General features: G+C 35.4%; 12 non-coding genes across 12 annotated transcripts; all 12 read right to left on the bottom strand.

Annotated features, from left to right (window-relative positions):
- Window positions 1-4,436: 4,436 nt before the first annotated feature.
- Window positions 4,437-4,509, bottom strand: TRNAK-UUU (transfer RNA lysine (anticodon UUU)). The gene has a single exon. It is a non-coding gene; the product is annotated as a tRNA-Lys (tRNA).
- A 6,159-nt stretch (window positions 4,510-10,668) lies between these two features.
- Window positions 10,669-10,741, bottom strand: TRNAK-UUU (transfer RNA lysine (anticodon UUU)). The gene has a single exon. It is a non-coding gene; the product is annotated as a tRNA-Lys (tRNA).
- Window positions 10,742-11,711: 970 nt separating this feature from the next.
- TRNAK-UUU (transfer RNA lysine (anticodon UUU)) lies at window positions 11,712-11,784 on the bottom strand. Its single transcript has one exon. It is a non-coding gene; the product is annotated as a tRNA-Lys (tRNA).
- Window positions 11,785-13,775: 1,991 nt separating this feature from the next.
- On the bottom strand, window positions 13,776-13,848 carry TRNAK-UUU (transfer RNA lysine (anticodon UUU)). Its single transcript has one exon. It is a non-coding gene; the product is annotated as a tRNA-Lys (tRNA).
- Window positions 13,849-14,833: 985 nt separating this feature from the next.
- TRNAK-UUU (transfer RNA lysine (anticodon UUU)) lies at window positions 14,834-14,906 on the bottom strand. Its single transcript has one exon. It is a non-coding gene; the product is annotated as a tRNA-Lys (tRNA).
- Window positions 14,907-16,945: 2,039 nt separating this feature from the next.
- Window positions 16,946-17,018, bottom strand: TRNAK-UUU (transfer RNA lysine (anticodon UUU)). Its single transcript has one exon. It is a non-coding gene; the product is annotated as a tRNA-Lys (tRNA).
- Window positions 17,019-17,995: 977 nt separating this feature from the next.
- Window positions 17,996-18,068, bottom strand: TRNAK-UUU (transfer RNA lysine (anticodon UUU)). Its single transcript has one exon. It is a non-coding gene; the product is annotated as a tRNA-Lys (tRNA).
- Window positions 18,069-19,060: 992 nt separating this feature from the next.
- On the bottom strand, window positions 19,061-19,133 carry TRNAK-UUU (transfer RNA lysine (anticodon UUU)). Its single transcript has one exon. It is a non-coding gene; the product is annotated as a tRNA-Lys (tRNA).
- A 977-nt stretch (window positions 19,134-20,110) lies between these two features.
- TRNAK-UUU (transfer RNA lysine (anticodon UUU)) lies at window positions 20,111-20,183 on the bottom strand. Its single transcript has one exon. It is a non-coding gene; the product is annotated as a tRNA-Lys (tRNA).
- A 992-nt stretch (window positions 20,184-21,175) lies between these two features.
- On the bottom strand, window positions 21,176-21,248 carry TRNAK-UUU (transfer RNA lysine (anticodon UUU)). The gene has a single exon. It is a non-coding gene; the product is annotated as a tRNA-Lys (tRNA).
- A 977-nt stretch (window positions 21,249-22,225) lies between these two features.
- On the bottom strand, window positions 22,226-22,298 carry TRNAK-UUU (transfer RNA lysine (anticodon UUU)). Its single transcript has one exon. It is a non-coding gene; the product is annotated as a tRNA-Lys (tRNA).
- Window positions 22,299-23,250: 952 nt separating this feature from the next.
- Window positions 23,251-23,323, bottom strand: TRNAK-UUU (transfer RNA lysine (anticodon UUU)). Its single transcript has one exon. It is a non-coding gene; the product is annotated as a tRNA-Lys (tRNA).
- Between the last annotated feature and the right edge of the window lie 3,011 nt (window positions 23,324-26,334).

Consider the following 26,334-nt stretch of genomic DNA (forward strand, 5'->3'; position numbering starts at 1 on the left):
TTTGCAACATTTTCAAAAAAAATGTCTCTGTCCATATTTAAGTATACTCAGAAAAATTATCATTCAATATGACTGTTCAAAGCCAAAACCAAGCACATAATCAATGATTTGTCGTGAGTTTAAACATACTCAAAGACATGTTTTTTGTTTTTTTCTCTAGTGTAAAAGAGCATTTTATTTCTCATGTCAAACAAGTGCATTAAGCATGCAACTAATCTTCAAGCACAAGCTGAGATTTAAACAATACAAAGTGATCTGTTGAGATATAAAAATTTGAAGCTTGCACAGGAACTTGAACCCTGGACCCTCAGATTAAAAGTCTGATGCTCTACCAACTGAGCTATCCAGGATCCTTCCAAACAAGCGTAGCACATTTTTCAAGATTTACTTCCGATTCATCTAAATGTATCTTCAGATATGTAGATTTTTTTCATATGTGTGTACATACCCACAAGCAAAGCCAGCACATAGTCTGCCAGCATAATGAGGTGTCAGGTTACATCTCTTTTTATACTCTATGTATAGGAAACAGGGGAATAGGAGTGATGAGTATTCAGCCCTGTGAAAGGCTATCAGATTTGGGCAGTTAAAGGCAGGTGAAGCTGCATCATAAAGCGATTGATTTAGTTTACTCCAAAGCTGAATTCACATTCACACTGCTCAGTATTGATTAATTTTGACTTTCATATTGGTACTGCTAAATGTGCTGCAAAGAAAAAAAAGTAGGAATCACTCTGATTCTGTGAGTTTTTTATGGGAGACATCATAGCTACTAGTTTCCACCCATCAGCTTAACGAGTACTGAAAGTTAGACATAAAGTCTACAGAGGGAAAAATGCAGAAAACAAGTCATAAAATTGCCAAAGCAGTGTTAATACTCATATCCACATGACATTTATTTCTGAAAAGCTAGGTATGATTTAAACAATTCTAAGTGATAGGTCTAGGTTGAAAAGACTCAAAACTGAACAATGACGTAAATAATGAACCCTCAGATTAAAAGACGGGTGCTTTACTGACTGACCTATCCAGGTTCTTTCTAAGTGCACTTTTGCAACATTTTCAAAAAAAATATCTCTGTCCATATTTAAGTATACTCAGAAAAATTATCATTCAATATGACTGTTCAAACCCAAAACCAAGCACATAATCAATGATTTGTTGTGAGTTTGGACATATTCAAAGACATGTTTTTTGTTTTTTTCTCTAGTGTAAAAGACCATTTTATTTTTCATGTCAAACAAGTGCATTAAGCATGCAACTAATCTTTAAGCACAAGCTGAGATTTAAACAATACAAAGTGATCTGTTGAGATATAAAAATTTGAAGCCTGAACAGGGACTTGAACCCTGGACACTCAAATTAAAACACTGATGCTCTACCAACTGAGCTATCCAGTATCCTTCCAAACAAGTGTAGCACATTTTTCAAGATTTAATTCCGATTCATCTAAATGTATCTTCAGATATTTTGAATTTTTTCATATGTGTGTACATACCCAAAACAAAAGCCAGCATATAGTCTGCCAGCATAATGAGGTGTCAGGTTACATCTCTTTTCATACTCTATGTAGAGGAAACAGGGGAAGAGGAGTGATGAGTATTCAGCCCAGTGAAGGGCTATCAGATTTGGGCAGTTAAAGGCAGGTGAAGTTGCATCATCAAGCGGTTGATTTAGTTTACTCCAAAGCTGAATTCATATTCACACAGCTCAGTATTGATGAATTTTGTCTTTCATATTGGTACTGCTAAATGTGCTGCAAAGAAAAAAAAGTAGGAATCATTCTGATTCTGTGTGTTTTTTTATGGGAGACATCAGAGCTGCTTGTTTCCACCGATCAGCTTAAAGAGCACTGAAAGTTGGACATAGAGTTTACAAAGGGAAAAAATGCAGACAACAAGTCATAAAATTGTCAAAGTAGTGTTAATCCTCATATTCACATGACATTTATTTCTGAAAAGCTAGGTATGATTTAAACAAAGCTAAATGATAGGTCTAGGTTAAAAAGCCTCAAAACTGAACAATGACATAAATAATGGATCCTCAGATTAAAAGACGGGTGCTTTATTGACTGAGCTATCCAGGTTCTTTCTAAGTGCAGTTTTGCAACATTTTCAAAAAAAATGTCTCTGTCCATATTTAAGTATACTCAGAAAAATTAACATTCAATATGACTGTTCAAAGCCAAAACCAGGCACATAATCAATGTTTTGTCGTGACTTTGGACATATTCAAAGACATGTTTTTTGTTTTTTTCTCTAGTGTAAAAGAACATTTTATTTCTCATGTTAAACAAGTGCATTAAGCATGCAACTAATTTTCAAGCTGAGATTTAAACAATACAAAGTGATCTGTTGAGATTTAAAAACTGAACACCTGAACAGGGACTTGAACCCTGGACCATCAGATTAAGAGTCTTATGCTCTACCGACTGAGCTATCCGGGATCCTTCTGAGCAAACTTAGCACATTTTTCAATATTTACTTCCGATTCATCTAAATGTATCTTCAGATTTGTTGATTTTTTTCATATGTGTGTACATACCCAAAACCAAAGCCAGCACATAGTCTGCCAGCATAATGAGGTGTCAGGTTACATCTCTTTTTATACTCTATGTATAGGAAACAGGGGAAGAGGAGTGGAGAGTATTCAGCCCAGTGAAGGGCTATCAGATTTGGGCAGTTAAAGGCAGGTGAAGTTGCATCATCAAGCGGTTGATTTAGTTTACTCCAAAGCTGAATTCACATTCACACAGCTCAGTATTGATTAATTTTGACTTTCATATTGGTACTGCTAAATGTGCTGCAAAGAAAAAAAAGTAGGAATCACTCTGATTCTGTGTGTTTTTTTATGGGAGACATCAAAGCTGCTAGTTTCCACCCATCAGCTTAAAGAGTACTGAAAGTTAGACATAGAGTCTACAGAGGGAAAAATGCAGAAAACAAGTCATAAAATTGCCAAAGTAGTGTTAATCCTCATATCCACATGACATTTATTTCTGAAAAGCTAGGTATGGTTTAAACAAAGCTAAATGATAGGTCTAGGTTAAAAAGCCTCAAAACTGAACAATGACGTAAATAATGGACCCTCAGATTGAAAGACGGGTGCTTTACTGACTAAGCTATCCAATTTTCTTTCTAAGTGCACTGTTGCAACATTTTAAAAAAAAATGTCTCTGTCCATATTTAAGTATATTCAGAAAAATTATCATTCAATATTTCTGTTCAAAGCCAAAACCAAGCACATAATGAATTATTTTTCGTGAGTTTGGACATATTCAAAGACATGTTTTTTGTTTTTTCTCTAGTGTAAAAGAGCATTTTATTTCTCATGTCAAACAAGTGCATTAAGCATGCAACTAATCTTCAAGCACAAGCTGAGATTTAAACAATACAAAGTGATCTGTTGAGATTTAAAAACTTAATGCCTTAATGTCTGATGCTCTACCGACTGAGCTATCCAGGCTCTTTCCGAACAAAATTAGCACATTTTTCAAGATTTACTTCCGATTCATCTAAATGTATCTTCAGATATGGTGATTTTTTTCATATGTGTGAACACACGCAAAACCAAAGCCAGCACATAGTCTGCCAGCATAATGAGGTGTCAGGTTACATCTCTTTTTATACTCTATGTATAGGAAACAGGGGAAGAGGAGTGTTGAGTATTCAGCTCAGTGAAAGGCTATCAGATTTGGGCAGTTAAAGGCAGGTGAAGCTGCATCATCAAGCGATTGATTTATTTAATCTAAAGCTGAATTCACATTCACACAGCTCAGTATTGATTAATTTTGACTTTCATATTGGTACTGCTAAATGTGCTGCAAAGAAGAAAAAGTAGGAATCACTCTGATTCTGTGTGTTTTTTATGGGAGACATCAGAGCTGCTTGTTTCCACCGATCAGCTTAAAGAGCACTGAAAGTTGGACATAGAGTTTACAGAGGGAAAAAATGCAGACAACAAGTCATAAAATTGTCAAAGTAGTGTTAATCCTCATATCCACATGACATTTATTTCTGAAAAGCTAGGTATGATTTAAACAAAGCTAAATGATAGGTCTAGGTTAAAAAGCCTCAAAACTGAACAATGACATAAATAATGGATCCTCAGATTAAAAGACGGGTGCTTTATTGACTGAGCTATACAGGTTCTTTCTAAGTGCACTTTTGCAACATTTTCAAAAAAAATGTCTCTGTCCATATTTAAGTATACTCAGAAAAATTAACATTCAATATGACTGTTCAAAGCCAAAACCAGGCACATAATCAATGTTTTGTCGTGACTTTGGACATATTCAAAGACATGTTTTTTGTTTTTTTCTCTAGTGTAAAAGAGCATTTTATTTCTCATGTTAAACAAGTGCATTAAGCATGCAACTAATTTTCAAGCTGAGATTTAAACAATACAAAGTGATCTGTTGAGATTTAAAAACTGAACACCTGAACAGGGACTTGAAACCTGGACCATCAGATTAAAATTCTGATGCTCTACCGACTGAGCTATCCAGGCTCCTTCAAAGCAAACTTAGCACATTTTTCAAGATTTACTTCCGATTCATCTAAATGTATCTTCAGATATGTTGATTTTTTTCATATGTGTGTACATACCCAAAACCAAAGCCAGCACATAGTCTGCCAGCATAATGAGGTGTCAGGTTACATCTCTTTTTATACTCTATGTATAGGAAACAGGGGAAGAGGAGTGGAGAGTATTCAGCCCAGTGAAGGGCTATCAGATTTGGGCAGTTAAAGGCAGGTGAAGTTGCATCATCAAGCGGTTGATTTAGTTTACTCCAAAGCTGAATTCACATTCACACAGCTCAGTATTGATTAATTTTGACTTTCATATTGGTACTGCTAAATGTGCTGCAAAAAAAAAAAAGTAGGAATCACTCTGATTCTGTGTGTTTTTTTATGGGAGACATCATAGCTGCTAGTTTCCACCCATCAGCTTAAAGAGTACTGAAAGTTAGACATAGAGTCTACAGAGGGAAAAATGCAGAAAACAAGTCATAAAATTGCCAAAGTAGTGTTAATCCTCATATCCACATGACATTTATTTCTGAAAAGCTAGGTATGATTTAAACAATTCTAAATGATAGGTCTAGGTTGAAAAGGCTCAAAACTGAACAATGACGTAAATAATGGACCCTCAGATTAAAAGATGGGTGCTTTACTGACTGACCTATCCAGGTTCTTTCTAAGTGCACTTTTGCAACATTTTCAAAAAAAATGTCTCTGTCCATATTTAAGTATACTCAGAAAAATTATCATTCAATATGACTGTTCAAACCCAAAACCAAGCACATAACCAATGATTTGTCGTGAGTTTAAACATACTCAAAGACATGTTTTTTGTTTTTTTGTCTAGTGTAAAAGAGCATTTTATTTCTCATGTCAAACAAGTGCATTAAGCATGCAATTAATCTTCAAGCACAAGCTGAGATTTAAAGAATACAAAGTGTACTGTTGAGGTTTAAAAATATAAAGTCTGACCAGGGACTTGAACCCTGGACACTCAGATTAAAACACTGATGCTCTACCAACTGAGCTATCCAGGAGCCTTCCAAACAAGTGTAGCACATTTTTCAAGATTTAATTCTGATTCATCTAAATGTATCTTCAGATATTTTGAATTTTTTCATATGTGTGTACATACCCAAAACAAAAGCCAGCATATAGTCTGCCAGCATAATGAGGTGTCAGGTTACATCTCTTTTCATACTCTATGTAGAGGAAACAGGGGAAGAGGAGTGATGAGTATTCAGCCCAGTGAAAGGCTATCAGATTTGGGCAGTTAAAGGCAGGTGAAGTTGCATCATCAAGCGGTTGATTTAGTTTACTCCAAAGCTGAATTCATATTCACACAGCTCAGTATTGATTAATTTTGACTTTCATATAGGTACTGCTAAATGTGCTGCAAAGAAAAAAAAGTAGGAATCATTCTGATTCTGTGTGTTTTTTTATGGGAGACATCAGAGCTGCTTGTTTCCACCGATCAGCTTAAAGAGCACTGAAAGTTGGACATAGAGTTTGCAGAGGGAAAAAATGCAGACAACAAGTCATAAAATTGTCAAAGTAGTGTTAATCCTCATATCCACATTACATTTATTTCTGAAAAGCTAGGTATGATTTAAACAAAGCTAAATGATAGGTCTAGGTTAAAAAGCCTCAAAACTGAACAATGACGTAAATAATGGACCCTCAGATTGAAAGACGGGTGCTTTACTGACTAAGCTATCCAATTTTCTTTCTAAGTGCACTGTTGAAACATTTAAAAAAAAAATGTCTCTGTCCATATTTAGGTATATTCAGAAAAATTGTCATTCAATATGTCTGTTCAAAGCCAAAACCAAGCACATAATCAATGATTTGTCGTGAGTTTGGACATATTCAAAGACATGTTTTTTGTTTTTTCTCTAGTGTAAAAGAGCATTTTATTTCTCATGTCAAACAACTGCATTAATCATGCAACTAATCTTCAAGCACAAGCTGAGATTTAAACAATACAAAGTGATCTGTTGAGATTTAAAAACTTAATGCCTTAATGTCTGATGCTCTACCGACTGAGCTATCCAGGCTCCTTCCGAACAAAATTAGCACATTTTTCATGATTTACTTCTGATTCATCTAAATGTATCTTCAGATATGCTGATTTTTTTCATATGTGTGTACATACCCAAAACCAAAGCCAGCACATAGTCTGCCAGCATAATGAGGTGTCAAGTTACATCTCTTTTTATACTCTATGTATAGGAAACAGGGGAAGAGGAGTGATGAGTATTCAGTTCAGTGAAAGGCTATCAGATTTGGGCAGTTAAATGCAGGTGAAGCTGCATCATCAAGCGATTGATTTATTTAATCCAAAGCTGAATTCACATTCACACAGCTCAGTATTGATTAATTTTGACTTTCATATTGGTACTGCTAAATGTGCTGCAAAGAAGAAAAAGTAAGAATCACTCTGATTCTGTGTGTTTTTTATGGGAGACATCAGAGCTGCTTGTTTCCACCGATCAGCTTAAAGAGCACTGAAAGTTGGACATAGAGTTTACAGAGGGAAAAAATGCAGACAACAAGTCATAAAATTGTCAAAGTAGTGTTAATCCTCATATCCACATGACATTTATTTCTGAAAAGCTAGGTATGATTTAAACAAAGCTAAATGATAGGTCTAGGTTAAAAAGCCTCAAAACTGAACAATGACATAAATAATGGATCCTCAGATTAAAAGACGGGTGCTTTAATGACTGAGCTATCCAGGTTCTTTCTAAGTGCACTTTTGCAACATTTTCAAAAAAAATGTCTCTGTCCATATTTAAGTATACTCAGAAAAATTAACATTCAATATGACTGTTCAAAGCCAAAACCAGGCACATAATCAATGTTTTGTCGTGACTTTGGACATATTCAAAGACATGTTTTTTGTTTTTTTCTCTAGTGTAAAAGAGCATTTTATTTCTCATGTTAAACAAGTGCATTAAGCATGCAACTAATTTTCAAGCTGAGATTTAAACAATACAAAGTGATCTGTTGAGATTTAAAAACTTGACACCTGAACAGGGACTTAAACCCTGGTCTATCAGATTAAAAGTCTGATGCTCTACTGACTGAGCTATCCAGGCTCCTTCCAAGAAATCTTAGCACATTTTTCAAGATTTACTTCCGATTCATCTAAATGTATCTTCAGATATGTTGATTTTTTTCATATGTGTGTACATACCCAAAACCAAAGCCAGCACATAGTCTGCCAGCATAATAAGGTGTCAGGTTACATCTCTTTTTATACTCTATGTATAGGAAACAGGGGAAGAGGAGTGGAAAGTATTCAGGCCAGTGAAGGGCTATCAGATTTGGGCAGTTAAAGGCAGGTGAAGTTGCATCATCAAGCGGTTGATTTAGTTTACTCCAAAGCTGAATTCACATTCACACAGCTCAGTATTGATTAATTTTGACTTTCATATTGGTACTGCTAAATGTGCTGCAAAGAAAAAAAAGTAGGAATCACTCTGATTCTGTGTGTTTTTTTATGGGAGACATCATAGCTGCTAGTTTCCACCCATCAGCTTAAAGAGTACTGAAAGTTAGACATAGAGTCTACAGAGGGAAAAATACAGAAAACAAGTCATAAAATTGCCAAAGTAGTGTTAACCCTCATATCCACATGACATTTATTTCTGAAAAGCTAGGTATGATTTAAACAAAGCTAAATGATAGGTCTAGGTTAAAAAGCCTCAAAACTGAACAATGACGTAAATAATGGACCCTCAGATTGAAAGACGGGTGCTTTACTGACTAAGCTATCCAATTTTCTTTCTAAGTGCACTGTTGCAACATTTTAAAAAAAAATGTCTCTGTTCATATTTAAGTATATTCAGAAAAATTGTCATTCAATATGTCTGTTCAAAGCCAAAACCAAGCACATAATCAATGATTTGTCGTGAGTTTGGACATATTCAAAGACATGTTTTTGTTTCTTCTCTAGTGTAAAAGAGCATTTTATTTCTCATGTCAAACAAGTGCATTAAGCATGCAACTAATCTTCAAGCACAAGCTGAGATTTAAACAATACAAAGTGATCTGTTGAGATTTAAAAACTTAATGCCTTAATGTCTGATGCTCTACCGACTGAGCTATCCAGGCTCCTTCCGAACAAAATTAGCACATTTTTCAAGATTTACTTCTGATTCATCTAAATGTATATTCAGATATGTTGATTTTTTTCATATGTGTGTACATACCCAAAACCAAAGCCAGCACATAGTCTGCCAGCATAATGAGGTGTCAGGTTACATCTCTTTTTATACTCTATGTATAGGAAACAGGGGAAGAGGAGTGATGAGTATTCAGCTCAGTGAAAGGCTATCAGATTTGGGCAGTTAAAGGCAGGTGAAGCTGCATCATTAAGCGATTGATTTATTTACTCCAACGCTGAATTCACATTCACACAGCTCAGTATTGATTAATTTTGACTTTCATATTGGTAATGCTAAATGTGCTGCAAAGAAGAAAAAGTAGGAATCACTCTGATTCTGTGTGTTTTTTATGGGAGACATCAGAGCTGCTTGTTTCCACCGATCAGCTTAAAGAGCACTGAAAGTTGGACATAGAGTTTACAGAGGGAAAAAATGCAGACAACAAGTCAAAAAATTGTCAAAGTAGTGTTATTGCTCATATCCACATGACATTTATTTCTGAAAAGCTAGGTATGATTTAAACAAAGCTAAATGATAGGTCTAGGTTTAAAAGCCTCAAAACTGAACAATGATGTAAACAATGGACCCTCAGATTAAAAGACGGGTGCTTTACAGACTGAGCTATCCAGGTTCTTTCTAAGGGCACTTTTGCAACATTTTCAAAAAAAATGTCTCTGTCCATATTTAAGTATACTCAGAAAAATTATCATCCAATATGACTGTTCAAAGCCAAAACCAAGCACATAATCAATGATTTGTCATGAGTTTGGACATATTCAAAAACATGTTTTTTGTTTTTTTCTCTAGTGTAAAAGAGCATTTTATTTCTCATGTCAAACAAGTGCATTAAGCATGCAACTAATCTTCAAACACAAGCTGAGATTTAAACAATACAAAATGATCTGTTGAGATTTAAAAACTTAACACCTGAACAGGGACTTGAACCCTGGACCCTCAGATTAAAATTCTGATGCTCTACTGACTGAGCTTTCCACGCTCCTTCCGAACAAGCTTAGCACATTTTTCAAGATTTACTTACGATTCATCTAAATGTATCTTCAGATATGTTGATTTTTTTCATATGTGTGTACATACCCAAAACCAAAGCCAGCACATAGTCTGCCAGCATAATGAGGTGTCAGGTTACATCTCTTTTTATACTCTATGTATAGGAAACAGGGGAAGAGGAGTGATGAGTATTCAGCCCAGTGAAAGGCTATCAGATTTGGGCAGTTAAAGGCAGGTGAAGTTGCATCATCAAGCGTTTGATTTAGTTTACTCCAAAGCTGAATTCACATTCACACAGCTCAGTATTGATTAATTTTGACTTTCATATTGGTACTGCTAAATGTGCTGCAAAGAAAAAAAAGTAGGAATCACTCTGATTCTGTGTGTTTTTTTATGGGAGACATCATAGCTGCTAGTTTCCACCCATCAGCTTAAAGAGTACTGAAAGTTAGACATAGAGTCTACAGAGGGAAAAATGCAGAAAACAAGTCATAAAATTGCCAAGGAAGTGTTAATCCTCATATCCACATGACATTTATTTCTGAAATCTAGGTATGATTTAAACAAAGCTAAATGATAGGTCTAGGTTAAAAAGCCTCAAAACTGAACAATGATGTAAATAATGGACCCTCAGATTGAAAGACGGGTGCTTTACTGACTGAGCTATCCAATTTTCTTTCTAAGTGCACTGTTGCAACATTTTCAAAAAAAATGTCTCTGTCCATATTTAAGTATATTCAGAAATATTATCATTCAATATGACTGTTAAAGCCAAAACCAAGATCATAATCAATGATTTGTCGTGAGTTTGGACATATTCAAAGACATGTTTATTGTTTTTTCTCTAGTGTAAAAGAGCATTTTATTTCTCATGTCTAACAAGTGCATTAAGCATGCAACTAATCTTCAAGCACAAGCTGAGATTTAAACAATACAAAGTGATCTGTTGAGATTTAAAAGCTTAATGCCTGAACAGGGACTTGAACCCTGTACCCTCAGATTAAAAATCTGATGCTCTACCAACTGAGCTATCCAGGCTCTTTCTGAACAAGCTTAGCACATTTTTCAAGATTTACTTCCGATTCATCTAAATGTATCTTCAGATATGTTGATTTTTTTCATATGTGTGTACATACCCAAAACAAAGCCAGCACATAGTCTGCCAGCATAATGAGGTGTCAGGTTACATCTCTTTTTATACTCTATGTATAGGAAACAGGGGAAGAGGAGTGGAGAGTATTCAGCCCAGTGAAGGGCTATCAGATTTGGGCAGTTAAAGGCAGGTGAAGCTGCATCATCAAGCGATTGATTTATTTACTCCAAAGCTGAATTCACATTCACACAGCTCAGTATTGATTAATTTTGACTTTCATATTGGTACTGCTAAATGTGCTGCAAAGAAGAAAAAGTAGGAATCACTCTGATTCTGTGTATTTTTTATGGGAGACATCAGAGCTGCTTGTTTCCACCGATCAGCTTAAAGAGCACTGAAAGTTAGACATAGAGTTTACAGAGGGAAAAAATGCAGAAAACAAGTCAAAAAATTGCCAAGGAAGTGTTAATCCTCATATCCACATGACATTTATTTCTGAAAAGCTAGGTATGATTTAAACAAAGCTAAATGCTAGGTCTAGGTTAAAAAGCCTCAAAACTGAACAATGACATAAATAATGGATCCTCAGATTAAAAGACGGGTGCTTTATTGACTGAGCTATCAAGGTTCTTTCTAAGTGCACTTTTGCAACATCTTCAAAAAAAATGTCTCTGTCCATATTTAAGTATACTCAGAAAAATTAACATTCAATATGACTGTTCAAAGCCAAAACCAAGCACATAATCAATGTTTTGTCGTGACTTTGGACATATTCAAAGACATGTTTTTTGTTTTTTTCTCTAGTGTAAAAGAGCATTTTATTTCTCATGTTAAACAAGTGCATTAAGCATGCAACTAATTTTCAAGCTGAGATTTAAACAATACAAAGTGATCTGTTGAGATTTAAAAACTTAACACCTGAACAGGGAATTGAATCCTGGACCATCAGATTAAAAGTCTGATGCTCTACCAACTGAGCTATCCAGGCTCCTTCTGAACAAACTTAGCACATTTTTCAAGATTTACTTCCGATTCATCTAAATGTATCTTCAGATATGTTGATTTTTTTCATATGTGTGTACATACCCAAAACCAAAGCCAGCACATAGTCTGCCAGCATAATGAGGTGTCAGGTTACATCTCTTTTTATACTCTATGTATAAGAAACAGGGGAAGAGGAGTGATGAGTATTCAGCCCAGTGAAAGGCTATCAGATTTGGGCAGTTAAAGGCAGGTGAAGTTGCATAATCAAGCGGTTGATTTAGTTTACTCCAAAGCTGAATTCACATTCACACAGCTCAGTATTGATTAATTTTGACTTTCATATTGGTACTGCTAAATGTGCTGCAAAGAAAAAAAAGTAGGAATCACTCTGATTCTGTGTGTTTTTTTATGGGAGACATCATAGCTGCTAGTTTCCACCCATCAGCTTAAAGAGTACTGAAAGTTAGACATAGAGTCTACAGAGGGAAAAATGCAGAAAACAAGTCATAAAATTGCCAAAGTAGTGTTAATCCTCAAATCCACATGACATTTATTTCTGAAAAGCTAGGTATGATTTAAACAAAGCTAAATGATAGGTCTAGGTTAAAAAGCCTCAAAACTGAACAATGACGTAAATAATGGACCCTCAAATTGAAAGACAGGTGCTTTACTGACTGAGCTATCCAGGTTCTTTCTAAGTGCACTGTTGAAACATTTTCAAAAAAAATGTCTCTGTCCATATTTAAGTATATTCAGAAAAATTATCATTCAATATGACTGTTCAAAGCCAAAACCAAGCACATAATCATTGATTTGTCATGAGTTTGGACATATTCAAAGACATGTTTTTTGTTTTTCTCTAGTGTAAAAGAGCATTTTATTTCTCATGTCAAACAAGTGCATTAAGCATTTAAACAATACAAAGTGATCTGTTGAGATTTAAAACCTTAACACCTGAACAGGGAATTGAACACTGGTCCCTCAGATTAAAAGTCTGATGATCTACCAACTGAGCTATCCAGGCTCCTTCTGAACAAACTTAGCACATTTTTCATGATTTACTTCCGATTCATCTAAATGTATCTTCAGATATGTTGATTTTTTTCATATGTGTGTACATACCCAAAACCAAAGCCAGCACATAGTCTGCCAGCATAATGAGGTGTCAGGTTACATCTCTTTTTATACTCTATGTATAGAAAACAGGGGAAGAGGAATGATGAGTATTCAGACCAGTGAAAGGCTATCAGATTTGGGCAGTTAAAGGCAGGTGAAGTTGCATCATCAAGCGGTTGATTTAGTTTACTCCAAAGCTGAATTCACATTCACACAGCTCAGTATTGATTAATTTTGACTTTCATATTGGTACTGCTAAATGTGCTGCAAAGAAAAAAAAGTAGGAATCACTCTGATTCTGTGTGTTTTTTTATGGGAGACATCATAGCTGCTAGTTTCCACCCATCAGCTTCAAGAGTACTGAAAGTTAGACATAGAGTCTACAGAGGGAAAAATGCAGAAAACAAGTCAAAAAATTGCCAAGGAAGTGTTAATCCTCATATCCACATGACATTTATTTCTGAAAAGCTAGGTATGATTTAAACAAAGCTAAATGATAGGTCTAGGTTAAAAAGCCTCAAAACTGAGCAATGATGTAAATAATGGACCCTCAGATTAAAAGACGGGTGCTTTACAGACTGAGCTATCCAGTTTCTTTCTAAGTGCACTTTTGCAACATTTTCAAAACAAATGTCTCTGTCCATATTTAAGTATACTCAGAAACATTATCATCCAATATGACTGTTGAAAGCCAAAACCAAGCACATAATCAATGATTTGTCGTGAATTTGGACATATTCAAAGACATGTTTTTTTCTCTAGTGTAAAAGAGCATTTTATTTCTCATGTCATACAGGTGCATTAAGCATGCAACTAATCTTCAAGCACAAGCTGAGATTTAAACAATACAAAGTGATCTGTTGAGATTTAAAAGCTTAACGCCTGAACAGGGACTTGAACCCTGGACCCTCAGATTAAAAGTCTGATGCTCTACCGACTGAGCTATCTAGGCTCCTTCTGAACAAACTTAGCACATTTTTCAAGATTTGCTTCCGATTCATCTAAATGTATCTTCAGATATGTTGATTTTTTTCATATGTGTGTACATACCCAAAACCAAAGCCAGCACATAGTCTGCCAGCACATAGTCTGCCAGCATAATGAGGTGTCAGGTTACATCTCTTTTTATACTCTATGTATAGGAAACAGGGGAAGAGGAATGATGAGTATTCAGCCCAGTGAAAGGCTATCAGATTTGGGCAGTTAAAGGCAGGTGAAGTTGCATCATCAAGCGGTTGATTTAGTTTACTCCAAAGCTGAATTCACATTCACACAGCTCAGTATTGATTAATTTTGACTTTCATATTGGTACTGCTAAATGTGCTGCAAAGAAAAAAAAGTAGGAATCACTCTGATTCTGTGTGTTTTTTATGGGAGACATCATAGCTGCTAGTTTCCATCCATCAGCTTAAAGAGTACTGAAAGTTAGACATAGAGTCTACAGAGGGAAAAATGCAGAAAACAAGTCATAAAATTGCCAAAGTAGTGTTAATCCTCATATCCACATGACATTTATTTCTGAAAAGCTAGGTATGATTTAAACAAAGCTAAATGATAGGTCTAGGTTAAAAAGCCTCAAAACTGAGCAATGACGTAAATAATGGACCCTCAGATTAAAAGACGGGTGCTTTACAGACTGAGCTATCCAGGTTCTTTCTATGTGCACTTTTGCAACATTTTCAAAAAAAATGTCTCTGTCCATATTTAAGTATACTCAGAAACATTATCATCCAATATGACTGTTCAAAGCCAAAACCAAGCACATAATCAATGATTTGTCGTGAATTTGGACATATTCAAAGACATGTTTTTTTCTCTAGTGTAAAAGAGCTTTTTATTTCTCATGTCAAACAAGTGCATTAAGCATGCAACTAATCTTCAAGCACAAGCTGAGATTTAAACAATACAAAGTGATCTTTTGAGATTTAAAAGCTTAATGCCTGAACAGGGACTTGAACCCTTTACCCTCAGAATAAAAGTCTGATGCTCTACCGACTGAGCTATCCAGGCTCCTTCTGAACAAACCTAGCACATTTTTCAAGATTTACTTCAGATTCATCTAAATGTATCTTCAGATATGTTGATTTTTTTCATATGTGTGTACATACCCAAAACCAAAGCCAGCACATAGTCTGCCAGCATAATGAGGTGTCAGGTTACATCTCTTTTTATACTCTATGTATAGGAAACAGGGGAAGAGGAGTGATGAGTATTCAGCCCAGTGAACGGCTATCAGATTTGGGCAGTTAAAGGCAGGTGAAGTTGCATCATCAAGCGGTTGATTTAGTTTACTCCAAAGCTGAATTCACATTCACACAGCTCAGTATTGATTAATTTTGACTTTCATATTGGTACTGCTAAATGTGCTGCAAAGAAAAAAAAGTAGGAATCACTCTGATTCTGTGTGTTTTTTATGGGAGACATCATAGCTGCTAGTTTCCACCCATCAGCTTAAAGAGTACTGAAAGTTAGACATAGAGTCTACAGAGGGAAAAATGCAGAAAACAAGTCATAAAATTGCCAAAGTAGTGTTAATCCTCATATCCACATGACATTTATTTCTGAAAAGCTAGGTATGATTTAAACAAAGCTAAATGATAGGTCTAGGTTAAAAAGCCTCAAAACTGAGCAATGATGTAAATAATGGACCCTCAGATTAAAAGACGGGTGCTTTACAGACTGAGCTATCCAGTTTCTTTCTAAGTGCACTTTTGCAACATTTTCAAAAAAAATGTCTCTGTCCATATTTAAGTATACTCAGAAACATTATCATCCAATATGACTGTTGAAAGCCAAAACCAAGCACATAATCAATGATTTGTCGTGAATTTGGACATATTCAAAGACATGTTTTTTTCTCTAGTGTAAAAGAGCATTTTATTTCTCATGTCATACAAGTGCATTAAGCATGCAACTAATCTTCAAGCACAAGCTGAGATTTAAACAATACAAAGTGATCTGTTGAGATTTAAAAGCTTAATGCCTGAACATGGACTTGAACCCTGGACCCTCAGATTAAAAGTCTGATGCTCTACCGACATTTAGATGAATCCAGGCTCCTTCTGAACAAACTTAACACATTTTTTAAGATTTGCTTCCGATTCATCTAAATGTATCTTCAGATATGTTGATTTTTTTCATATGTGTGTACATACCCAAAACCAAAGCCAGCACATAGTCTGCCAGCACATAGTCTGCCAGCATAATGAGGTGTCAGGTTACATCTCTTTTTATACTCTATGTATAGGAAACAGGGGAAGAGGAATGATGAGTATTCAGCCCAGTGAAAGGCTATCAGATTTGGGCAGTTAAAGGCAGGTGAAGTTGCATCATCAAGCGGTTGATTTAGTTTACTCCAAAGCTGAATTCACATTCACACAGCTCAGTATTGATTAATTTTGACTTTCATATTGGTACTGCTAAATGTGCTGCAAAGAAAAAAAAGTAGGAATCACTCTGATTCTGTGTGTTTTTTATGGGAGACATCATAGCTGCTAGTTTCCATCCATCAGCTTAAAGAGTACTGAAAGTTAGACATAGAGTCTACAGAGGGAAAAATGCAGAAAACAAGACATAAAATTGCCAAAGTAGTGTTAATCCTCATATCCACATGACATTTATTTCTGAAAAGCTAGGTATGATTTAAACAAAGCTAATTGATAGGTCTAGGTTAAAAAGCCTCAAAACTGAACAATGATGTAAATAATGGACCCTCAGATTAAAAGACGGGTGCTTTACAGACTGAGCTATCCAGGTTCTTTCTAAGTGCACTTTTGCAACATTTTCAAAAAAAATGTCTCTGTCCATATTTAAGTATATTCAGAAAAATTATCATCCAATATGACTGTTCAAATCCAAAACAAAGCACATAATCAATGATTTGTCGTGAGTTTGGACATATTCAAAGACATGTTTTTTGTTTTTTTCTCTACTGTAAAAGAGCATTTTATTTCTCATGTCAAACAAGTGCATTAAGCATGCAACTAATCTTCAAGCACAAGCTGAGATTTAAACAATACAAAGGGATCTTTTGAGATTTAAAAGCTTAATGCCTGAACAGGGACTTGAACCCTGGACCCTCAAAATAAAAGTCTGATGCTCTACCGACTGAGCTATCCAGGTTCCTTCTGAACAAACGTAGCACATTTTTCAAGATTTACTTCAGATTCATCTAAATGTATCTTCAGATATGTTGATTTTTTTCATATGTGTGTACATACCCAAAACCAAAGCCAGCACATAGTCTGCCAGCATAATGAGGTGTCAGGTTACATCTCTTTTTATACTCTATGTATAGGAAACAGGGGAAGAGGAGTGATGAGTATTCAGCCCATTGAAAGGCTATCAGATTTGGGCAGTTAAAGGCAGGTGAAGTTGCATCATCAAGCGGTTGATTTAGTTTACTCCAAAGCTGAATTCACATTCACACAGCTCAGTATTGATTAATTTTGACTTTCATATTGGTACTGCTAAATGTGCTGCAAAGAAAAAAAAGTAGGAATCACTCTGATTCTGTGTGTTTTTTATGGGAGACATCATAGCTGCTAGTTTCCACACATCAGCTTAAAGAGTTTTGAAAGTTAGACATAGAGTCTACAGAGGGAAAAATGCCGAAAACAAGTCATAAAATTGCCAAGGTAGTGTTAATCCTCATATCCACATGACATTTATTTCTGAAAAGCTAGGTATGATTTAAACAAAGCTAAATGATAGGTCTAGGTTAAAAAGCCTCAAAACTGAACAATGACGTAAATAATGGACCCTCAGATTAAAAGACGGGTGCTTTACAGACTGAGCTATCCAGGTTCTTTCTAAGTGCACTTTTGCAACATTTTCGAAAAAAATGTCTCTGTCCATATTTAAGTTTACTCAGAAAAATTATCATCCAATATGAGTGTTCAAAGCCCAAACCAAGCACATAATCAATGATTTGTCGTGAATTTGGACATATTCAAAGACATGTTTTTTGTTTTTTTCTCTAGTGTAAAAGAGCATTTTATTTCTCATGTCAAACAAGTGCATTAAGCATGAAACTAATCTTCAAGCACGAGCTGAGATTTAAACAATACAAAGTGATCTGTTGAGATTTAAAAGCTTAATGCCTGAACATGGACTTGAACCCTGGACCCTCAGATTAAAAGTCTGATGCTCTACCGACTGAGCTATCCAGGCTCCTTCTGAACAAACTTAGCACATTTTTTAAGATTTGATTCCGATTCATCTAAATGTATCTTCAGATATGTTGATTTTTTTCATATGTGTGTACATACCCAAAACCAAAGCCAGCACATAGTCTGCCAGCACATAGTCTGCCAGCATAATGAGGTGTCAGGTTACATCTCTTTTTATACTCTATGTATAGGAAACAGGGGAAGAGGAATGATGAGTATTCAGCCCAGTGAAAGGCTATCAGATTTGGGCAGTTAAAGGCAGGTGAAGTTGCATCATCAAGCGGTTGATTTAGTTTACTCCAAAGCTGAATTCACATTCACACAGCTCAGTATTGATTAATTTTGACTTTCATATTGGTACTGCTAAATGTGCTGCAAAGAAAAAAAAGTAGGAATCACTCTGATTCTGTGTGTTTTTTATGGGAGACATCATAGCTGCTAGTTTCCATCCATCAGCTTAAAGAGTACTGAAAGTTAGACATAGAGTCTACAGAGGGAAAAATGCAGAAAACAAGACATAAAATTGCCAAAGTAGTGTTAATCCTCATATCCACATGACATTTATTTCTGAAAAGCTAGGTATGATTTAAACAAAGCTAAATGATAGGTCTAGGTTAAAAAGCCTCAAAACTGAACAATGATGTAAATAATGGACCCTCAGATTAAAAGACGGGTGCTTTACAGACTGAGCTATCCAGGTTCTTTCTAAGTGCACTTTTGCAACATTTTCAAAAAAAATGTCTCTGTCCATATTTAAGTATATTCAGAAAAATTATCATCCAATATGACTGTTGAAATCCAAAACAAAGCACATAATCAATGATTTGTCGTGAGTTTGGACATATTCAAAGACATGTTTTTTGTTTTTTTCTCTACTGTAAAAGAGCATTTTATTTCTCATGTCAAACAAGTGCATTAAGCATGCAACTAATCTTCAAGCACAAGCTGAGATTTAAACAATACAAAGGGATCTTTTGAGATTTAAAAGCTTAATGCCTGAACAGGGACTTGAACCCTGGACCCTCAAAATAAAAGTCTGATGCTCTACCGACTGAGCTATCCAGGTTCCTTCTGAACAAACGTAGCACATTTTTCAAGATTTACTTCAGATTCATCTAAATGTATCTTCAGATATGTTGATTTTTTTCATATGTGTGTACATACCCAAAACCAAAGCCAGCACATAGTCTGCTAGCATAATGAGGTGTCAGGTTACATCTCTTTTTATACTCTATGTATAGGAAACAGGGGAAGAGGAGTGATGAGTATTCAGCCCATTGAAAGGCTATCAGATTTGGGCAGTTAAAGGCAGGTGAAGTTGCATCATCAAGCGGTTGATTTAGTTTACTCCAAAGCTGAATTCACATTCACACAGCTCAGTATTGATTAATTTTGACTTTCATATTGGTACTGCTAAATGTGCTGCAAAGAAAAAAAAGTAGGAATCACTCTGATTCTGTGTGTTTTTTATGGGAGACATCATAGCTGCTAGTTTCCACACATCAGCTTAAAGAGTTTTGAAAGTTAGACATAGAGTCTACAGAGGGAAAAATGCCGAAAACAAGTCATAAAATTGCCAAAGTAGTGTTAATCCTCATATCCACATGACATTTATTTCTGAAAAGCTAGGTATGATTTAAACAAAGCTAAATGATAGGTCTAGGTTAAAAAGCCTCAAAACTGAACAATGACGTAAATAATGGACCCTCAGATTAAAAGACGGGTGCTTTACAGACTGAGCTATCCAGGTTCTTTCTAAGTGCACTTTTGCAACATTTTCGAAAAAAATGTCTCTGTCCATATTTAAGTTTACTCAGAAAAATTATCATCCAATATGAGTGTTCAAAGCCCAAACCAAGCACATAATCAATGATTTGTCGTGAATTTGGACATATTCAAAGACATGTTTTTTGTTTTTTTCTCTAGTGTAAAAGAGCATTTTATTTCTCATGTAAAACAAGTGCATTAAGCATGCAACTAATCTTCAAGCACGAGCTGAGATTTAAACAATACAAAGTGATCTGTTGAGATTTAAAAGCTTAATGCCTGAACATGGACTTGAACCCTGGACCCTCAGATTAAAAGTCTGATGCTCTACCGACTGAGCTATCCAGGCTCCTTCTGAACAAACTTAGCACATTTTTTAAGATTTGATTCCGATTCATCTAAATGTATCTTCAGATATGTTGATTTTTTTCATATGTGTGTACATACCCAAAACCAAAGCCAGCACATAGTCTGCCAGCACATAGTCTGCCAGCATAATGAGGTGTCAGGTTACATCTCTTTTTATACTCTATGTATAGGAAACAGGGGAAGAGGAATGATGAGTATTCAGCCCAGTGAAAGGCTATCAGATTTGGGCAGTTAAAGGCAGGTGAAGTTGCATCATCAAGCGGTTGATTTAGTTTACTCCAAAGCTGAATTCACATTCACACAGCTCAGTATTGATTAATTTTGACTTTCATATTGGTACTGCTAAATGTGCTGCAAAGAAAAAAAAGTAGGAATCACTCTGATTCTGTGTGTTTTTTATGGGAGACATCATAGCTGCTAGTTTCCATCCATCAGCTTAAAGAGTACTGAAAGTTAGACATAGAGTCTACAGAGGGAAAAATGCAGAAAACAAGACATAAAATTGCCAAAGTAGTGTTAATCCTCATATCCACATGACATTTATTTCTGAAAAGCTAGGTATGATTTAAACAAAGCTAAATGATAGGTCTAGGTTAAAAAGCCTCAAAACTGAACAATGATGTAAATAATGGACCCTCAGATTAAAAGACGGGTGCTTTACAGACTGAGCTATCCAGGTTCTTTCTAAGTGCACTTTTGCAACATTTTCAAAAAAAATGTCTCTGTCCATATTTAAGTATATTCAGAAAAATTATCATCCAATATGACTGTTGAAATCCAAAACAAAGCACATAATCAATGATTTGTCGTGAGTTTGGACATATTCAAAGACATGTTTTTTGTTTTTTTCTCTACTGTAAAAGAGCATTTTATTTCTCATGTCAAACAAGTGCATTAAGCATGCAACTAATCTTCAAGCACAAGCTGAGATTTAAACAATACAAAGGGATCTTTTGAGATTTAAAAGCTTAATGCCTGAACAGGGACTTGAACCCTGGACCCTCAAAATAAAAGTCTGATGCTCTACCGACTGAGCTATCCAGGTTCCTTCTGAACAAACGTAGCACATTTTTCAAGATTTACTTCAGATTCATCTAAATGTATCTTCAGATATGTTGATTTTTTTCATATGTGTGTACATACCCAAAACCAAAGCCAGCACATAGTCTGCCAGCATAATGAGGTGTCAGGTTACATCTCTTTTTATACTCTATGTATAGGAAACAGGGGAAGAGGAGTGATGAGTATTCAGCCCATTGAAAGGCTATCAGATTTGGGCAGTTAAAGGCAGGTGAAGTTGCATCATCAAGCGGTTGATTTAGTTTACTCCAAAGCTGAATTCACATTCACACAGCTCAGTATTGATTAATTTTGACTTTCATATTGGTACTGCTAAATGTGCTGCAAAGAAAAAAAAGTAGGAATCACTCTGATTCTGTGTGTTTTTTATGGGAGACATCATAGCTGCTAGTTTCCACACATCAGCTTAAAGAGTTTTGAAAGTTAGACATAGAGTCTACAGAGGGAAAAATGCCGAAAACAAGTCATAAAATTGCCAAAGTAGTGTTAATCCTCATATCCACATGACATTTATTTCTGAAAAGCTAGGTATGATTTAAACAAAGCTAAATGATAGGTCTAGGTTAAAAAGCCTCAAAACTGAACAATGACGTAAATAATGGACCCTCAGATTAAAAGACGGGTGCTTTACAGACTGAGCTATCCAGGTTCTTTCTAAGTGCACTTTTGCAACATTTTCGAAAAAAATGTCTCTGTCCATATTTAAGTTTACTCAGAAAAATTATCATCCAATATGAGTGTTCAAAGCCCAAACCAAGCACATAATCAATGATTTGTCGTGAATTTGGACATATTCAAAGACATGTTTTTTGTTTTTTTCTCTAGTGTAAAAGAGCATTTTATTTCTCATGTCAAACAAGTGCATTAAGCATGCAACTAATCTTCAAGCACGAGCTGAGATTTAAACAATACAAAGTGATCTGTTGAGATTTAAAAGCTTAATGCCTGAACAGGGAATTGAACCCTGGACCCTCAGATTAAAAGTCTGATGCTCTACCGACTGAGCTATCCAGGCTCCTTCTGAGCAAACTTAGCACATTTTTCAAGATTTGCTTCCGATTCATCTAAATGTATCTTCAGATATGTTGATTTTTTTCATATGTGTGTACATACCCAAAACCAAAGCCAGCACATAGTCTGCCAGCATAATGAGGTGTCAGGTTACATCTCTTTTTATACTCTATGTATAGGAAACAGGGGAAGAGGAATGATGAGTATTCAGCCCAGTGAAAGGCTATCAGATTTGGGCAGTTAAAGGCAGGTGAAGTTGCATCATCAAGCGGTTGATTTAGTTTACTCCAAAGCTGAATTCACATTCACACAGCTCAGTATTGATTAATTTTGACTTTCATATTGGTACTGCTAAATGTGCTGCAAAGAAAAAAATGTAGGAATCACTCTGATTCTGTGTGTTTTTTATGGGAGACATCATAGCTGCTAGTTTCCACACATCAGCTTAAAGAGTTTTGAAAGTTAGACATAGAGTCTACAGAGGGAAAAATGCCGAAAACAAGTCATAAAATTGTCAAAGTAGTGTTAATCCTCATATCCACATGACATTTATTTCTGAAAAGCTAGGTATGATTTAAACAAAGCTAAATGATAGGTCTAGGTTAAAAAGCCTCAAAACTGAACAATGACGTAAATAATGGACCATCAGATTAAAAGACGGGTGCCTTACAGACTGAGCTATCCAGGTTCTTTCTAAGTGCACTTTTGCAACATTTTCGAAAAAAATGTCTCTGTCCATATTTAAGTTTACTCAGAAAAATTATCATCCAAGCACATAATCAATGATTTGTCGTGAATTTGGACATATTCAAAGACATGTTTTTTGTTTTTTTCTCTAGTGTAAAAGAGCATTTTATTTCTCATGTCAAACAAGTGCATTAAGCATGCAACTAATCTTCAAGCACAAGCTGAGATTTAAACAATACAAAGTGATCTGTTGAGATTTAAAAGCTTAATGCCTGAACAGGGACTTGAACCCTGGACCCTCAGATTAAAAGTCTGATGCTCTACCGACTGAGCTATCCAGGCTCCTTCTGAACAAACTTAGCACATTTTTCAAGATTTACTTCCGATTCATCTAAATGTATCTTCAGATATGTTGATTTTTTTCATATGTGTGTACATACCCAAAACCAAAGCCAGAACATAGTCTGCCAGCATAATAAGGTGTCAGGTTACATCTCTTTTTATACTCTATGTATAGGAAACAGGGGAAGAGGAGTGATGAGTATTCAGCCCAGTGAAAGGCTATCAGATTTGGGCAGTTAAAGGCATGTGAAGTTGCATCATCAAGCGGTTGATTTAGTTTACTCCAAAGCTGAATTCACATTCACACAGCTCAGTATTGATTAATTTTGACTTTCATATTGGTACTGCTAAATGTGCTGCAAAGAAAAAAAAGTAGGAATCACTCTGATTCTGTGCGTTGTTTATGGGAGACATCATAGCTGCTAGTTTCCACACATCAGCTTAAAGAGTATTGAAAGTTAGACATAGAGTCTACAGAGGGAAAAATGCCGAAAACAAGTCATAAAATTGTCAAAGTAGTGTTAATCCTCATATCCACATGACATTTATTTCTGAAAAGCTAGGTATGATTTAAACAAAGCTAAATGATAGGTCTAGGTTAAAAAGCCTCAAAACTGAACAAAGACGTAAATAATGGACCCTCAGATTAAAAGATGGGTGCTTTACAGACTGAGCTATCCAGGTTCTTTCTAAGTGCACTTTTGCAACATTTTCAAAAAAAATGTCTCTGTCCATATTTAAGTATACTCAGAAAAATTATCATCCAATATGACTGTTCAAAGCCAAAACCAAGCACATAATCAATGATTTGTCTTGAATTTGGACATATTCAAAGACATGTTTTTTGTTTTTTTCTCTAGAGTAAAAGAGCATTTTATTTCTCATGTCAAACAAGTGCATTAAGCATGCAACTAATCTTCAAGCACAAGCTGAGATTTAAACAATACAAAGTGATCTGTTGAGATTTAAAAGCTTAACGCCTGAAAAGGGACTTGAACCCTGGACCCTCAGATTAAAAGTCTGATGTTCTACCGACTGAGCTATCAAGGCTCCTTCTGAGCAAACTTAGCACATTTTTCAAGATTTACTTCCGATTCATCTAAATGTATCTTCAGATATGTTGATTTTTTTTCATATGTGTGTACATACCCAAAACCAAAGCCAGCACATAGTCTGCCAGCATAATGAGGTGTCTGGTTACATCTCTTTTTATACTCTATGTATAGGAAACAGGGGAAGAGGAGTGATGAGTATTCAGCCCAGTGAAAGGCTATCAGATTTGGGCAGTTAAAGGCAGGTGAAGTTGCATCATCAAGCGGTTGATTTAGTTTACTCCAAAGCTGAATTCACATTCACACAGCTCAGCATTGATTAATTTTGACTTTCATATTGGTACTGCTAAATGTGCTGCAAAGAAAAAAAAGTAGGAATCACTCTGATTCTGTGTGTTTTTTATGGGAGACATCATAGCTGCTAGTTTCCACCCATCAGCGTAAAGAGTACTGAAAGTTAGACATAGAGTCTACAGAGGGAAAAATGCAGAAAACAAGTCATAAAATTGCCAAAGTAGTGTTAATCCTCATATCCACATGACATTTATTTCTGAAAAGCTAGGTATGATTTAAACAAAGCTAAATGATAGGTCTAGGTTAAAAAGCCTTAAAACTGAGCAATGACGTAAATAATGGACCCTCAGATTAAAAGACGGGTGCTTTACTTACTGAGCTATCCAATTTTCTTTCTAAGTGCACTGTTGCAACATTTTCAAAAAAAATGTCTCTGTCCATATTTAAGTATATTCAGAAAAATTATCATTCAATATGACTGTTCAAAGCCAAAATCAAGCACATAATCAATGATTTGTCGTGAATTTGGACATATTCAAAGACATGTTTTTTGTTTTTTTCTCTAGTGTAAAAGAGCATTTTATTTCTCATGTCAAACAAGTGCATTAAGCATGCAACTAATCTTCAAGTACAAGCTGAGATTTAAACAATTCAAAGTGATCTTTTGAGATTTGAAAGCTTAATGCCTGAACAGGGGCTTGAACCCTGAACCCACAGATTAAAAGTCTGATGCTCTACCGAATGAGCTATCCATGCTCCTTCTGAACAAGCTTAGCACATTTTTCAAGATTTGCCTCTGATTCATCTAAATGAATCTTCAGATATGTTGATTTTTTTCATATGTGTGTACATACCCAAAACCAAAGCCAGCACATAGTCTGCCAACATAATTAGGTGTCAGGTTACATCTCTTTTTATACTCTATGTATAGGAAACAGGGGAAGAGGAATGATGAGTATTCAGCCCAGTGAAAGGCTATCAGATTTGGGCAGTTAAAGGCAGGTGAAGTTGCATCATCAAGCGGTTGATTTAGTTTACTCCAAAGCTGAATTAACATTCACACAGCTCAGTATTGATTAATTTTGACTTTCATATTGGTACTGCTAAATGTGCTGCAAAGAAAAAAAAGTAGCAATCACTCTGATTCTGTGTGTTTTTTATGGGAGACATCATAGCTGCTAGTTTCCACCCATCTGCTTAAAGAGTACTGAAAGTTAGACATAGAGCCTACAGAGGGAAAAATACAGAAAACAAGTCATAAAATTGCCAAAGTAGTGTTAATCCTCATATCCACATGACATTTATTTCTGAAAAGCTAGGTATGATTTAAACAAAGCTAAATGATAGGTCTAGGTTAAAAAGCCTCAAAACTGAGCAATGATGTAAATAATGGACCCTCAGATTAAAAGACGGGTGCTTTACAGACTGAGCTATCCAGGTTCTTTCTAAGTGCACTTTTGCAACATTTTCAAAAAAAATGTCTCTGTCCATATTTAAGTATACTCAGAAACATTATCATCCAATATGACTGTTCAAAGCCAAAACCAAGCACATAATCAATGATTTGTCGTGAATTTGGACATATTCAAAGACATGTTTTTTGTTTTTTTCTCTAGTGTAAAAGAGCATTTTATTTCTCATGTCAAACAAGTGCATTATGCATGC

This window comes from Phyllobates terribilis, unplaced genomic scaffold, assembly GCF_046119375.1.
Source record: "Phyllobates terribilis strain yellow unplaced genomic scaffold, ASM4611937v1 Scaffold_1__5_contigs__length_1240528914, whole genome shotgun sequence".
Classification (NCBI taxonomy): Eukaryota; Metazoa; Chordata; class Amphibia; order Anura; family Dendrobatidae; genus Phyllobates; species Phyllobates terribilis.